This window comes from Otolemur garnettii, unplaced genomic scaffold, assembly GCF_000181295.1.
Source record: "Otolemur garnettii isolate 467f Iridium unplaced genomic scaffold, OtoGar3 scaffold00120, whole genome shotgun sequence".
Taxonomy (NCBI): Eukaryota; Metazoa; Chordata; class Mammalia; order Primates; family Galagidae; genus Otolemur; species Otolemur garnettii.
The window spans coordinates 1476691-1493852 of NW_003852515.1; positions in this window are offsets into that span (position 1 = coordinate 1476691).

The following is a 17162-nucleotide window of genomic DNA, read 5'->3' on the forward strand; positions in this document are numbered from 1 at the left end:
CCAACAAATGTGTTAGCACACCCATAGAGGGAGATGAATCAAGTATTTTACAACTAACCTGGGACTAAGATTTCTAGGCCAGCCTAAGCCCCAGGGTGTGAGAAAACTGGCCCGTAATTAATTGCTCTGCATTTGAGCAATAGCTAATTAACAATCTTTCCCTGTTCCAGTGAGGGAGCAAGGGACCCCACTCCTGGGCAGGAATGACGACTGTACCTCCTATCTCCTAAATTGACTTTGTTCCTGTTCTCCTGATTCATCTTCCCAAACTCTCTTAGAAACACCTATCACAGAAACCACACAAAATACAAAAAAACAAGAAACCCACTAAGGTGCAAATCACCCCACCTCTGGGGGTCCAGCAGGGTACGTGAGCCCAACACGGAGCATTTAGCATTGCAACAGCTGGGGATACTGATGGCTGCAGTCACACTGTCGGTCTGGGCAGTGTCTAGGTACCCATGCCTGCCCACAAGCCTGGAGAGAGGATAAAATCTGGTGCATGTGGCTCTGCCCTCAAGCCACAGCTCATGGAGACACCTCCTGGAAGCCACACAGCTCAGGCTCCCATTCCTCCCACTACACTGGGAGGGAAGGCCTTTGGGGCCTCACTTTCTGTCCTGTGATCTACTTACAAAACATGTCCCCAGCACAGCAGCTCCAACCACCCACAGCTCCCTCTCCCTGGAGCTTTCCAGGATAAATCCTAGGTCCTGGATACCTCAGGCTCCAGGACACACAGCCCACAGCCAGTTTCCTGGTTTCCAATGGCTGCTTTGAAGATGATCCATGGCAACAGAAGACAGAAACAAACACACCCACAGCCACGACAGGGGTAGGGTCTGCCTCTCCTTCATCCTCCTCAGACACACCCACTGTCCCCACAGGGGTAGACACACTGGGGAACACATCCCCCACTATGCAGCACCTGCCACACCAAAGGACAGAGGACCTGCTTCCCACATGGAGGCTGACACCTGGGGGTACATCTGAGGTGGGGACCCCTGAGAAGAGTACCAGGGCAGGGACCCTGAGTGGAGGAGTGACAGGGCAAGGATTCCTGATAGAATGAATGACAGGGCAGGAACCCCTGAGGAAGAAGGTGACAGGGCAGGACACTCTAAGGGATAGAGCAAGAGGTCAGGGGCCCGTGAGGAGGAGTGACAGGCTAGAGAAGAGAGTGAGGGTGGCAGGGGACATATCACGAAAGGGGCTGATGTTGGGGAGTCTGTTTCTTTCTGAGGACCAGGAATAGGTGATTGAGGCGTTTAAGGAGGGGACACCATCCTGAAACGAATGGCCAAGAAAGCTTTCTGGAGGTTGTGTGTGGAGTGGCTGTCGGGGAACAAGAAAGGACTAAAACAGCCAGGTGGAGCAGGAGCCTGGAGGTGGGGCTGGGACAGCCTGGGGCAGTTCCAGAATTTGGAATACAGGTTCTTCTCTGCTTGGCAACAAAATCTGGAAGACCAATATATTTTATGGACCAGAGGATAAATGTATTCACAGGAAAGGCAGTAAATAGGAAAATATGAACAGGAAATAACCATATACATTTAGGAGAAAAAGATCATTTCCTTCTTTAATTTACATCTCATTTAAACAATCCCTCAAGACATGAAAACCAGAAAATTCCAACTCAAATAGAGTTTGGGAATAAGATTCAAACCCACCCTTCACAAGCATGTTCCACAGCCTGAGTCACAGGATGGGTCAGAAAACTCCTTGGCCACACAATCTAGTCCAGGATACCCAAAGAGGAACACAGATCAAGTATCCAAACACACACACACACACTCAGTACTTTGTGCAATTCCTTTAAATTGCAAGTATACTAGTGAACAAATAACTGTCAGGCTTCATTTATAACAATACAATTTAAAATTAATGTAGAATAGAGCATAGGGTTAAAAGTGCTAGGTGCTAAGGACAAAGTAATCTGGACAAAAGCCCAGCATCACTGCTGGCCCTGAGCACCAAAATCAGGACTCACTATATAACAGCATACTATCCCAAGCCTAAGTCATACTTGGCAGTGATAAGAAAAAGGCAAGAGAGAAGTGCAGTAACAGAATGTGTTACAAGTTCAATCACAGAGTTAAACCCCTTGTTTTGTAACCTTTCCTCTCTCTCTGAAGTTTGCCACTGTACTATGTTTTCTTACGCCTAAGATTGCAATAAAAGTGTGTAAGGATCGTTAGGAGGGGCCACACCCTTGCCTTTCTGTACGTGAGGTATTGGCCTCCCCAGGACCCTTCAGTTCAATGCAAAATGGACTAAGTATTAGCACCAACAAATTAACTTTTGGGTATCTTAACTACTACAAAAAGTGGATCTTCCCCTATCAGTACCACTCAATCCATGGTATACACAATCTGAGATACCCCGAGCCTTCAGGAACCTCCTTGTATATTGTCCAAAAACCTTTGCTCAAGCAGTTCGCTGCTCTAATTTTTGAAGCTCATGCTCCACAGACTTTGGTCCCTCCAGTAGCATTTGAAAATCTGCCAAATGATGCTGGAAAACCAGAGAAAGATGCCTTAATTTGAGTTCTGGGGTTTCCAGTTCCTTTCCCAAGTATACAAAGCACCTGATTGATGAGCAGTAGGCCTCAATGCCATATTGTGCTCTCTCCAAAGCAACTCCCTATATCATTGTAAAGGAAAGCAAACCATCCATCATCTTTATTATCATACAAATGTTCACAAAAATCACCCAATAACAGTTCCAGGTTTTACCCCAGCTTGGGGTGGCCCAGGCAGGTTTCCCATACCCAGCTGGCTACACAGACAACTCACTTGGGAGCCTTGTTAAAAATACAAATCTACAGGTCCCCTCTCAGATCTTCTGAGTCAGAAAATCTGGAGCTGGAACCCAGGAATCTGCATTTTAACAAACAGAGGCTTCTTTAAGACCCTGAGATGATTCTAGTGCATGCTAAAATCAACCTGTGTTGGAGTAGACAGCTAGACAGGAACTCAAGGGAACTGAACAGGGCTGCTTTCACAACAGGCCTTGGCCATTTAACTTCCTTTTATCTCATCAGCAAAGAATGAGCTGTCCCTATGCCCCCTGAAAGATGTGGAGAAGATATATTCAACATGACATATAAAGGGTCTTCAGCTTCTTACAGGAAGCATGATGTAAACTAAAATATATCATTTTTCACCTTCATAAGGTATTCTTTTAGGAGTGAAAATAAGTTCTATCTCTAAGAGACAATGGCATTGCTATACTTGAGATACATTCAAATCTTATTTGATGGTAGCTGTATCATCATTTTCCCCCTAAACCTGCAGCTTTACAACATGCAGATAAAAACTGCTTTTTTCCCAACTTCTATCAAATCTTTGTAATGCATATACTTTGTATAAAAGCTTAAATACATTTATTCTGTCAGTCAAGGATAGATGGGAGGGAGGAATGAATGAATGAGTTAATGCTGGCAGGCAGGCAGCTGGGCTCAGTGGCTCATACTAGCAGTCCCAACTATTCTCAGGTTGCATCAGGAAGATTGCTTGATCCCAGGAGTTCAAGTCCAGCCTGGGCAACAGAGCCAGACAGACACACATTTACTCAAATTGACACCTAGTCTAAGGACCCTCAAATACCTCCTCAGTTGACCTCTCCTCTGAGCCCCACACCAAAACATTTAGCTGCTCACCTGACATGGTATCTGAAAGTCTCACTTGCATCCCAAACTCAACTTGTCCCAAAAAACTTCTCAGCCTTACTTCCCCATAAAAGTCAAAGTACATTACGGAAAAAGTCTGAATACTTAATGACTCTCAGACCCTCTAGTCCAGTGGTTCTCAACCTTCCTAACGCCGCAATGTATTTTCATTGTTACAAAGGGGTTGCGACCCACAGGTTAAGAACCGCTGCTCTAGTCCTCTATCCTTTCTCCGCCTGACTCCCTTACCACCATCCCTAACTAGGCATGCTCTCTTCCTCCCTCCACTTAACTGATTTCTGCCTCCCTTGTAGGTCTGAGCTCTCAAGTCATATCATCTAGGAAGCCTACTCTGGGCCCTACTCCATGGGCTACTGACATTCTGGACCTGATAACTTGATGGTGGTGATGGAGCTGTCCTGTGCATTATAGGACATTCAGCAGCATCCCTAACTCTAGAGGCCAGTAGCACCCACTGCCAAACCTGCCCCTGGGAAAACCAAAAAATCACCAGACAGCAACAAACACTCCCTGGGGTGCAATACTGTTCCCTGCTGGGAACCCCCTGACCCAGAACAGGAAAAACCATCTATCTCTGTGCAACACATCCTCACAGCATCCTGAACATTCTTCCCCAGCATCTGGCAGAACCGCTATTAGTTCTGTGCCATTATTGTTCAATATCATCTTCTCTTCTAGACTGCAAGCTCTACAAGGGCAGAAACAGGCTAGAACTGTCTTCTTCCTGCAATAATCTAATGCTGGACACACAGCAGGTACTGGGCAGTACTCTTGGAATAAGAGACTTTGGGTAGTATTTCCTTTCAATATTACTTCAAAATTAACATTCTCTAGGAATGCAAATCAGCACCTACATCGAATGGGGTTTCTTGGGACTTGCTTAGTGACTAGAGCTTTGAAATCATGGTAGTCAGAGAGACCTCCATCTGATGAGCCCCTGACACTCAGCACTACTTCATCATGGGAAGCATGACAGTAACGTCAGAGGACTTCAGTACACTTTCCTCAAGAAAGAAGAATCTGTGTAATGCCCAAGATGGATTACACATAGCACTACAAGAGAAAGACCATAAGAACATTTGCAAATTCCCCAGAAGTAGTACCTGTATGCCTAGCAATCGTGCTTGCTTGCTTGCTTTATAATATGTCTAATAAAAAGCAAAAAAACGTGGCTCCAAATAAGGCCAATTATTAGGACTTGCTCAAGCGCTGGAACCAGAATGTTTGCATTTAAGGAAGTGAACAAAAGGGTCTGAACGTCTCCTCCCTACCCCACTTCCTCTGAAGCAGATGTGCTTCCTCCCTCTCCATACCCATCCCAGGGCTCGACTGTGGCCTACAGGCAAAGTCTCCTGGGTCAAGTCTATGACCAAGGAGCCTGTGCCAACGTGGGGGATCTGGCCAAAAAATGATCCATCCAGAAGACCAAAATCTATGCCAATAATATCTGCATGCTGCTTACAAAATAAAGAGAGGGTTTTAAAAAATAAAAACATCAGAAAACACAAACCAACCTGGAATTAAGTCTGACGCATGGTATCCTAAAATCTGACTCACTGTAATGAAAGGAATCTGAGCAAGATTTGGCTCAGAATAAAAAATCATCCCTAATTTTGGCAGGTGCTAAGAAATGCAATTTTGGCTTATACAGAGAGGAGACAGAGATGTAAAAAAATGAAAGCTAATACCTATTATTTTACAAATACCATTGGTTCAGACAAGCTTCTTCTATTGATTAGGATTAGGACTGGCTGCATATAATCACATGCAATAGAGTTTGGGAACAGCCAGTCTGGGGCGGGCATAGCACTCCGCAGCTGTTTGGCATCCAGGGTTCTTCTGACCTGCTCCACCATCCTTACTACTAGCTTCCATCTTCAAGGTCATCTCATGTCACAAGATGGCCACCACGGCTCCAGCCATCAGCTCTGCATAAAGGGCAATGGGAAGGAGGATGAAACAAGGCCGAAAGGCCTGCATCCCAGCTGAGCCAGCCACCTTCAAAGAGTTTTGCCAGGAGCCCCACACCATAATTTCTATAAATATCTCACTGTCCACCCCTGTTTGCAAAGGGCACTGAGAAATGTTTCACATTGCCACCAACATTCTTCCCCTCAACCTTAGTTTTATGAGTTTTGCTAGGAAAAGAAGGGAAAAGGCAAATGTGTAGACAGCGGTATCTGCTACAGCAGTATCAATGTGCTGAACCGTAAGAGGCGGCAAAGTCCCCGTATTCCATTACATCTATCTAGTCCATGTCTCCCCTTCATTACAGAAAACTAAAGCTCAAAGCCACTAAAAGCTACACAGCTAATAAGCACTGACCTGGAGGCTTGAACAAATCTTATTCTGAAACAGGGGCTGTGAAGTAGAACTGAAGTTGCAGTGAATTTTGTCTGTATACGCATATGGGTTTAAAATAAATTTTCCACGTTGACTTTTCTCCAAAAACGTAAATATATATGCTCCAGTTTGTGGGGAAACTAAACTATACAGAGTCAGCCCAATCTAACACAGGAATATTTAAGGTATTTATAAAACGTCAGGATTGTTCACATGCCTCAGGACTCCTGTCATATTCTCTGCTTCAACAAGATTCCAAGAACACCATGAGTGGGGACCACATCTCTATACATGCTGGTGTCCCGCCTCCACCATCAAAGCAGAGCTCAATAAAAGCTCCTCACGATTTCCTTCAGACCTAGAGGGATACAGCCTCCTGTATATACCAAACCACGAAAGCCAATTCGCAAAGCCCAAATGTCTCACCAAGACCTTTTAATGTGTTTTATGTCTTATTTATTGTGCTTATCTGACAACTTCACAAGGCTAACAGTCTTAAAAATGTGTTGACATTTTAGTTCATTCCAAATGTCCTTCAGTGTATTATCAAAATGTGGACAATACAAATATTTCATTAAGGGTTGTTAAAAAAAAAAAGATGCATATAACAATATAAATGTGCATTTTAGCCCATAATGGCATATACTGTATACAAATATCATACCTCCAACATAGGATTATAAAATGCGGTGCTATAAATAGAATGCTAATTTCAGTTAACCCCCTTCTTGGTTAGTTGCAAAACGTCCAGGCAACAAGCCAACTGATGCAGCCAGGAGTCACCTAGTCAATTTCCCAAACCTCCAGCCTCACGCTTTCCCAGCCCTGACACCCAGAAATGTCTCTCTCTTCTGCTAAAGCAGATCACTAGCCAAATTCAGCTGTTCCCCACCATCAGGCATAGCCTTCTTTGGCCAAGATGCCCTAACACTTTTAATTACACTGTTGCCTAGTTAATCATGCAGGTGAACAATTAATTACCAACTAATCTCATTCAATTTTCCCACACTTACTGAGCGCCTCTAGATGGAAATGCCCTGAGTACACAGAAGCAGCAAATAAGGTCCTTATTCGATGAGCTTAAATCCAAATAAAAACTGGCTGTCAAGGTTTCAGTGGGCTAGCAACAGCAGTGTGAGGTAACGCTTCGTCTTTTCCTAAACTGCACCATTCTGCCATTTCTAAAAATCTGAAATTACTGCCCTTTCACAGGCTGGAAACATTAGTACGCCTGGGTTAGAGGACAATAACTCTGTAGTACTTACTCCGAAAAGGGAAGAATTTTCCACCCAAGCTTTCGAACTTGAACAAACCTCATCATGAAAGTCAATTACAAGAATTTTTAAAAACTTTTATCACATTGTTTTATGACGCAGGGGAGAAATGCCCCGGTGTAGAGAATGGCAGGAAAAGAGGAATGGGGACTAGGGCAGCAGAAGACCCAGCGAGCATTGTTGCCAGACCTGTCCTAATTTCCCAGTGAAGATCCAAGACTTGAGAAGCGTCCCCCCAGCGTCGCCCACGCCACGGCTACTCACCCTGAGGCCCAGCGGGCAGCCCTGTCCTCCCTTCCTGTAACAGAAGAATCTGGTGCAGAGCTGGCCTCCTACCCTCATGCCCTTGGGGGTCAGGGCAGGTGCCAAAGGCCTCACAGAGGGGCGCGCGGACACCGGGGCGCCGTCTCTGGTCCCCGCGCCGGCCGCAGAGCCCCGGAGCCGCCTCGCGTCCAGCCTCTGGCCCGGCGCCTGGTGCTCGGGCCGGGCAGGCGGGCAGGACGCGGGCGGAAGGCAGGGGGGCGGGACCGCCGCCGCCGCCGCCGCGGTCCTCTTTTCGAAGTTTCTCGCAGTTGCACAGTTGCTCTGCGCTTCCTGTGGCGGTGTGCGCTGCGCCACTCTGCCGCCTGCCGGCCCTCGGCCCCCGGCGGAAGGAGGCGGGGAGACCGAGTCCGCGGACGGGGCAGCGACCGAGACCCGGCGACCGAAAAGGGACCGAGCGGGCGCGCCCCGGGTCCCGGGCGCCGGGTCCCACCTGGGCGCCGCGAGAGGGCGCTGCTGCGGGCGCGGAGCGGCGGGGACCGGACGGCGGGACGCGGGCGCCGGCGGAGCGGGGCTGGGCCGCCGGGAGCCTCCTTCCCTGCTCCGACGCGGGCGCGGGAGACTGCGCCCACGAAGCCCACGCCGCTCCCGTGCGCGCCCGGGCCGCCCGCTACTTACCCAGGGAGCAGGTGAGGAACGCGACCAGCGCCGGCAGCGCCGGGCGGCTTCTGCGGCAAGCGGACGGCCGCATCTTGAAGGCGGAAGATGCGCGCTCTACCTGGGCGCGGGGACGGAGACGCGCGGAGAGCGGAGCTGCGCTGCCGCCGCCGCCCTCCGCCGCGGCTGACCCTTCTCCGCCGGCTCCCCTCCTCCCCCGGCTCCGCCGCGCCGTCTCCGGCCGCGCCCTCTGGCGGCCGCGAGCGGCAGTGCCCCTGAGCGCGCGTCCAGCGCCCGCCTGGTTCCCGGCTGTGGCTAGGGGGTCTGGCCCGACGGGCTGCAGAGGGATGTGGCCGCTGTTCCGCCAGGACAGCGCCCTCCTTCCAGGCCTCTGACCCCTGCTCCCTCTGGCCACTAGTCTCCACCCCTCCTTACCTTTCCTCTCCAGCACCCCTCCGTATCTGGGCCCCATCTTCTACCTTACACCTCTCATGTTACTGTGCCACCCTTTCTCCATCTCCACCAGGAGGTCAGTAGTCCCCCTCATTACTCACAAAGTAAAGGGAGAGTGATTACATCCCTCCCTGCTAATGTAACATCTGCTGGAAAAAAATCAATGACTCAACTGTTAATATGTTTGGCACCAATGTTCTACTTTGATGAAGGTGTTTTTAATCAGCTCAGCTAATTTACTTAGTATTTTCTTTAAATGAAATTTGGCCAATAGCCTAGGCCTGGAATTTGGCTTTTAATAGAAGTTTGTGCGAATGTAATTTTCTATAAATGTAATTTTAAGTGTTTACCATAATGGGATAGGGAGGGTGCAATTTTGTTCAAAGCATAAGATAAAAATGAATTAAATTGAAATACAAAGACGAGGGGAAGCTTCATTGGGAGAGCCGCTCCTATCCCCACATGATGGTACAATGTTCACCTACCAGCTAAACATTTAATAGGGACCCTTCCCATGCCCCCGAGTATAAGTAGGATGTAGGGGAGAAAGAGAAGTGGATACTGAATCAATGTCGGTTGGCTTGAGAACTGTAAACCTGAATACCTTTAGGGGGCTTTGCCTTAGTGCATTGGGACAGTATTGTCATTTGTTCCTGTAATAACTGCTGCAATTTTATTTTTTAATTAAGTCTAGAGACAATGGATTTCTCTCTGTGGTTTATGTTGACTTCTTAAAACTGAGAACTAAATATTTCATGTGTTATCCACTTCGTTTAAATGCCAATAGTGCCCTTTGATCCATTCACCTAAGGTTTGTGGTCTGATGGCAATGCCATTTTGAGGGGAGGGAAAATAAATGTAGAAATTCTTCCATTTCATTTTTTTAGTAAGCTTTTCAAATTTACAGTTGACTGCATTGATTTTATCCTTCTTTGGAAAATGCTAAAATTTACCTTCCTAGTTGAGAGTTCTAGATTGCTTCTGATTTCCAGAGTTGTTTAGCTTTCTTCTAAGAAAATACTCCTTGAAAACGTTAGATTTTAAACATGCAACCAAGGTGAGTTTAAGAAAACTAATAATTAAGCAAACTCAGATGCTTACTCCATGTTTGTAAGCAACTCTTTGTGTTTAATCAGTAATCTCATCAAAATTCACCATGTTCAAATGCTACTGTGTTCCAGAATAAGATGTGGAAACTTGAGTCTTAACCACAATGCAGAGCGCACTGTTGTAGTAATAAACTTTCCCTGGCATTCTTCCTTTCCACAGCCGACATAGATAAATGGCACATTACAATGCTCCATAACTCACATTTTAAAAAGGATTGCCTTTCACTTCCTCTAGTCATATGATAAATGGACTTGCTGGGAGTTCTCTCTCCCAATCAGAAGTTGAAAGAGTTTCTCAGAGCAAACACGCTCCCACTAAGGACACTGAAAGGCACTGCTTGCCTGTAACACCAATTATAAGGGGATAGCTTGGAGAAGAAAAAGATGAATTTAATAAACTCTGAGACTGTGATATGAAAAAGAGCAGCCCACAGCTCTTCTTGGAGTTTACTCACCTTGATCCCAGCTGTTAACCCCATGCTAGCACCTGGAACTTTCCTTGTTGGGGGGCAGGGGAAGAAGCTATAATCTACCTCTTTTGGTCAGGGAGGGGGACCCCACTGCAACCTGATTAAAACAAACGGGCAATTTTTCAAATAATTTTCTAAATGCTAAAAGAGAATATAAAGACATATTCACAAAACTATAGATAGCCAAATAATCTAATGATCCAGTTCCAGACAGATGGTTTTTTATCTTATAACAACTATACTTGGGCCCAAAAGGCTGAACCCCATTCATTCATTCATTCAACTGATGGTGAACACCTTCTGTCTGATGTGCCTTTGCTAAGCTCTGGGGAAGATATATAAAAAAGCATAAAACATGGCCCTGCATCTAAGGCCTCACAGTCCAGGAACAAAGACAATAATGTTCATGGCTTATTTTACTGTTATATACTATCAGAGGTAGATGGGAACAAAGGGGAAAACACAATCTACCAGGGCCACTGGAGTCAATCAAGAAGAAGCATTGACTTTAGTACAGGGTCTTAGAGGAGAAATAGCAGGTTCCTGGGCTGAGAAAAGGAGGAGAGGCGTGGCACACACAGGCGCATCAGCCCAAAGCAGTGTGGCTGCTGGGGAGGAGTGACAAGGTGGCACAGCTGGCTCCTCACTCAGCTCCGAGCAGGCTGCCTGTCCCCCATGCATAGAAGGGGCTCTGGGCACCCTGTTCCTGTACTAGCAAAGACCAAGAGACAGATCAGATTCCAGCTCTTAACCCCCTTCTGGGCCTTCTCGCTCAGTTTCAGGCCTAAAGCAGATCAGCAGTCCACACACCACAGCACTCCAACAACTGAGTGAAACCTAGTCTCGAAAGAAAAAAAAAAAAAAAACACCTTATTTTCATGCATCCATAGACAAACATGTCAAAGAGCAATTGCTTATGTGAGGCCCTCCTACGACCTACTGTGGTTGGGAGGGAAGTGATTTTCCAGGGGAGGATTAGCCTAATTGAGAGGACTAGGACACACAGAAATAGCCACGAGCCTGTCTAGAACATGTGAGTCCCCTAAAAAATTGTAGGAGGGAAGTTAGAAGGGCGGGGAGAAAGAAAGTGCTTCCAGCAACAGGGCCACAGAGACCATGCAGTTGTGGGTAGACTGTGGGTGGAGAGAAGGGGAGAAGGGCATTTCAAGCAGAGGAGACTGTCGAGCAAGGCCATGGAAGCCAGGAGCTGGAGAGTTCAGAGGCTGGGGCGGGGCAGGAGGGAGCTCAGTTTGTCCAGCATAGAGGAACAGTGAGGGGCCACATGGAAGAGGGTCTTGGGTGGCTATATCAAGGAAATTGACCTACCATTGAGCAGGACAGTAAAGGTTGTGGAGAGATAGAAGGCCATTTCAGCAGGTGATGACCAAAACCTCAACTGCAAGACTGTAGCTCTTGGCTGGGTGCTAGTAATAGTAGCACTCTGGGAGGCCCAAGCAGGAGGATCACTTGAACTCAGGAGTTTGACATGGACCTGAGCAAGAGAGAGACCTCATCTCTACTCTAAATAGAAAAATTATCCAGGCATTGTGTTGCACATGTGTGGTCCCAGCCATTCTCAAGGCTGAACAGGAGGATCACTTGAGCCCAAAAGGGATTTGGAGGTTGCTGTGAGCTATGACAATGTCACAGCACTCTATCCAGGGCAACAAAGTAACAAAAAAAAAAACAAAAAAAAAACTGTTTCTTAAGGCCAACTTTGTAGCCTAGCTCTTCTACCCTTATCAGAGAAATGAGGGATATTTCCATCAAATGTCACATCATGAACACTTGATTCATGTGAATTGGGCACTAATTTAACAAATGAGAAGTGCTGCAAGAAGCAACTTCATTCCATGACAATGGCCTGGATGGTTAGAGAGGGCAAGAATAAGAAAAAAGACTTGCTAAAAGAATATGAGAAAAGAGGAAAGGAGGTAAACTAACATGTACTGAACACATGTTAGAAGCCAGGCTCTCTTTTACTTGCAAATATTTTGGTTAATCCTCACAAAAACAAAAATGAAAGGACTATTATTATTCCCACTTTACAGAACAGTAAACAGAGTCTCAAGCAGATCAAACAGCAACCGCCAGAACTGTCTTTAATGGAATCATGTTTCTTCCCCGGGGGTAGTACCAGCAGGAATGGAAGGGAGGGGGTCACTGTGAAGGCATGACAGAGCCAGCTCAATTGCACTTGTGAGTCTCTCCTGCTGGAGTAGAGAGGCTGCAGAGGGAACAGATGAGGCAATTAATTAAAGTGTCTATCTACAAGAGGAATGAGTTTGTGGAGCAAAATGAAAGAGTATCATTACTACAAGTATAAATGATAGCAATGCCCTCACAATATCTGTAGATTAATGGTGATAGCTAACACTTACTGAATACTTATTGTATACCAGGCACTCTACTAAGTGCCGTACATGCATTATTTCACATTGAACAATATTTAATTCTCCAAACAGCTTTGTTCCTGTCATTCCTATTTGGGGGAGGTTAAGTGGCTTGCCTAAGGACAGCAGTTCTCTTAGAGCTCCCTGAGACTCTTTCAGGGTACCCAGATTTGCAAGGCCAAAACTAGTTTTATAGCAATGCTAAAACATCACTTGCTTTTGTTCTATGCGTAAAATTTCCACCTGTGGTGCAAAAATAATCGTGGATAAAAGTGCTGCTTCTCACCATAGCACTAATCAAGGTAGTGGCACCAAACTGTATTTAACGGTGGAAAGATAAATAGAGGAAGCCAAGTTCACTGAAGAGAGTTCTTGATGAAGCAGTAAAACTTACTCAGTTTATGAAACGGCACCCTTGGGCACATGTCTTTTTAATATTTTGTGTGATGGATTGAGGGGCATGCATGAAAGTACTTGTGCATATCAAAGGATGATGTCTCAAGGAAAACTGCTTTGGGGATGGAGTTGCAAGCTGAGCTAGCTCCTTTTTTCAGGGAACACCCTGTTCTGTTTAATTGACAGAAAAACTGACAAACTACAGTTTTCCAGGCTTAGGAGCTGGGCAGATATTTTCTCAAAAATAATGTGAACCTGTTACATCAGAGAAAACAACTGATGCAGTTTGTTGCCAGTGATAAAATTCAAGCTTTCATATGGAATTAGAATGTTGGCAAACTTGTATCTGCTGTTATGAACTTCCTGATAATTTTTTTTTTTTTTTTTTTTTTTTTTTGCAGTTTTTGGCTGGGGCTGGATTTGAACCCGCCACCTCTGGCATATGGGGCTGGCAGCCTACTCCTTTCAACCACAGGTACCGCCCAACTTCCTGATTCTTAAATGACATCAGTGATGGTGTTAACAAATGTGATTTTTAGATACGATGTAATGAAACATATCTACATTTGGAAGACTTGCATACTTTCATGAAAAAAAATTTCCAGATGACCTGGGTGTGATGATACAAAAACAAGCATGGGTGAAATTTCCATTCAGTGAATAGACTTTAATAAGATAGACCAAGGGATTCTAATATAGCAATATGAAATCTGGTATGATTTTCAGATTTAACTAAACTTTAAGAAATTCCCCATTGTCTAAAGTTTTAGTATAATGTCAAAGAATGTCCACAATTATATGAAAAGTTTGTTAAAATATTCTTACGTCTCTTTTTCAACTATTTATCTGAGGCCGGACTTTCTTCATTTACTTTATTTAAAGCAATGTGTCCTAACAGATAAAATAGAAGAGCAGATAAGAACCCCTCTTATCTTCTAATAAACCAGACATTAAAGGGATTTTTTAAATGTAAAACAATAATACTCCTCTCACTAATTTTTTTCATTCAGAAAATATGTTTTTCATGAAAATAGAGCATATTAACATGTAATGGGTTTATTATTATTAGTGTGGAATGAATTAATAAATACGTGTACATTTCTCAGTTTATTTCTGATACAGTCATTGTGCATAGATGTACTCCACATAAAGAAAAGCTCTTTGCAGTCATCAATAATTTTTCAGTGCAAAGGGATCCTGAAACCAAAAAGTTTGAGAACTGCTAGCGCAGGACACATACTTTGTAAGTTAAGAATTAGCCGGTACTAAAACCCTGATTGGTCTGGCTGTAGACCCTTTCCCCTACCCACTGTGCTCGATTGCTCTGTGTTTAGTTTTAAATCTATTGTATCTGAGCTGCCGGATTTCTCAGTTACCCACTTTGTGTCAAAGTCACCTAATTAAAGCCCCAGTCATTGGAGATTTAAAATTATAAGTATCAGCTCAATGGGCAGGTTTATGTCACAGTAACAAACAACCCCCAAATGTCAGTGGCTTAACATAACAAAGGCTTTGTCAGTCCTGTCAAGTCTGCTGCTGGCCTGGGTAACTCTCCAAGCCCGCTGTTGCCCATTGTCAGTGACCCAGGCTGGTCCCATCTCAGCCCAAGTCCCCCTCAATCATGGTGGGGGGGTGCCAAGCTGGAGATCCAGGCATCAGCAATCAGATGCATCCGGTGAAAGTGTCATAAGTGACTCCCAGTCATAGTTTATTAAAGGAAAGGAAAGGGTCCTCCCAGAGCGGAGGAGAGCTGGGTGCTGGTGAGCACTTCACTGCCAATCACCCTGCGCCTCCTCGGTGCTTCCAACCTACAACAGGACATCGTCTGCTGGGAAAAGATGCTGTGCTAGATGCTACGACATGAAACCAGGTGGAGAACTCCACCTCTGCCCTTCAGGAGCTCACAAAATATTTGAAAAGATAAAACTACAAACAATGGCACCTTACTTTTGTATAGATCTTTCCTGTTTTCTAAGAAGCCATAGGAATAATTACTGAACAAGGCAGGTGGAGAAGAAATCCAGATGCGTTGAGTGGTTCTGAGTGTTCCTGGAAGAAAGGAATCTCTGGCTTGAGTGATGGAGGGTGGTTTCAGAGAGAAGGTGGGATTTGAACAGAGGACATGAAATGAAAGAATCCAAACTGATAGAAATGGAAAAGGGGGAGATGAGGACATGGCTGGTAGACTAGTGGGGCCACGGTTAATCAGGTCAGGAAAAGTACTGCTGGTATAGGTGGGTGGGGTGAGAAGACAGAAGAGGACAGTAGCAAGCTCAGGAGTGGGCACTGCACCTGGGGAGGGTGCAGCCAACCAGGCCACAGGACCCCGAGCACTCCTCAGTCATCGCAAGAGGAAGGTTAGGCTTAGAGGTACAGACTTTGTTCATTTTAATTGCAGAAGCCGGAACTAAAACATGCTTTATGTCTTTCTTCTACAAATGTATTTTCATCACAATTTTCCAACTGCAATAACAATAAAATAGCTGTAGCATAATTATCTTACACAAATGAAAATATGATTTGTAGAAATAGCACATTACTAACATTAAGTCAACCGGATATTGGAATTATGTTGCTTGAAGTGTCCTGCCGTGTTCTTTGGCTCTCAAGGGTAGGCAAGTCTTGTTTGTGGTTCTCTGCCTTGCACAGTGAAAACTACTCTGGGAGGGACGTAAGATAAAAGAGAAGAAAGAAGGGAACCCCGGATCTTGAGATGCATGTTGTGTCTGCTCGGAGAAGCGGCCATGATTCATTGAAGGACCGGGGGTGGGGGCCAATTGAGAACAAGGAGAGACTGAAGCATGCTGGGGGTAACAAGAGACATAACAGGTGTAGAATTTAAGGGACCTTTAAGTGACTAGAATCAGCATATTGTTCTTTCTGTTATCCCCACAGGGTAACGTTCCTCAGTTTGTTTAAATGTTTGAAGTAAATCTTAGATGATGTGATGCTTGAATAGGTAAGGAAGTTGAGGAGGGACTGTAGGGGCCTTGAATGGCAGTCATACAAAACTACACTTTGTTCATAGTAGGACTGTTGTGTGGAGAGACTGACACCCATCACAGGAGCCCATTAAGAAGACTCTGAGGGCAGAGTCCAAGATGCACCGGTGAGAGATGACAATCTTGTTTTGAGACTTTTGCAATAGTCCAGACATAAGTCAGTAAGGAGCTGAACCAGGTTGGTGGCTACAGGATTAGACGAACAAGGTGGATGCAAGACTTCTCATGAAAGATAAATCAAAAAAGTTGAGGGATTATCCAAAAGGAACTGTGGTTCTGACGTTTGGAATGTGAGTGGCTAAGTACCGTGGTTAGAGAAGCAGGAAGCCGGGGCACAACCTAGACTCTGCCCATCAGCACTTGTGGCCCGGGCTCTGAGCGAGAAGCTAAGGATGCTGCAGGGTGCACTCTGGTGAATGGTGGCAGCAGCAACAGTGTACCCCATGTTGGTGTCACCCATGGTGTAAGCCAGGGGTCCTCAAACGTTTTAAACAGGGGACCAGTTCACCGTCCCTTAGACCATTGGAGGGCTGGACTGCGGGTCCCAGGATGAGTCGGCTGCTAAGCAGCACAGGCAGCAGCGGCAAAAACACCTGGCAGGCAGGATAAATGTCCTAGGCGGGCTGCATGTGACCTGCGGGCCGCAGTTTGAGGACGCCTGGCAGTAGCATCCAAGGTTGGCAGCAGTTCCCTACGTCCACCTCCAGCATGATTCCGGCACTTGTTCTTGGCTTTAGCCTTTAAGCTTGGTTCCCTGTCCATTTACTGTGCCCACCCTGACCCCAAGATTATTTGAGTCACTTGATATCCTTTTCTTCCTTTTCTCTTTAAATCAGCCAGCCAGAGTTATTTCTGTGGCTTGCAACCAAGACCCATGGCTAGTACAAAAAGGTTGTCCACAATGCCAAGTGCTGCAGATTGTTTAAGAGGGAATTTGCTTCCAGAATTTGGTTATTTGTGATTTTAGGCACATATCTAGTAATGAGAGTAAAATATTATTAGGAATAGGAAAGAGAGTGAGTCGCTTATCTAACCATTCTGAGATTAATATTGTGCTAACCAGCAATATGGATTTGCAAGAAGACTCATGATGGTGCAATCATTAGAAAAATA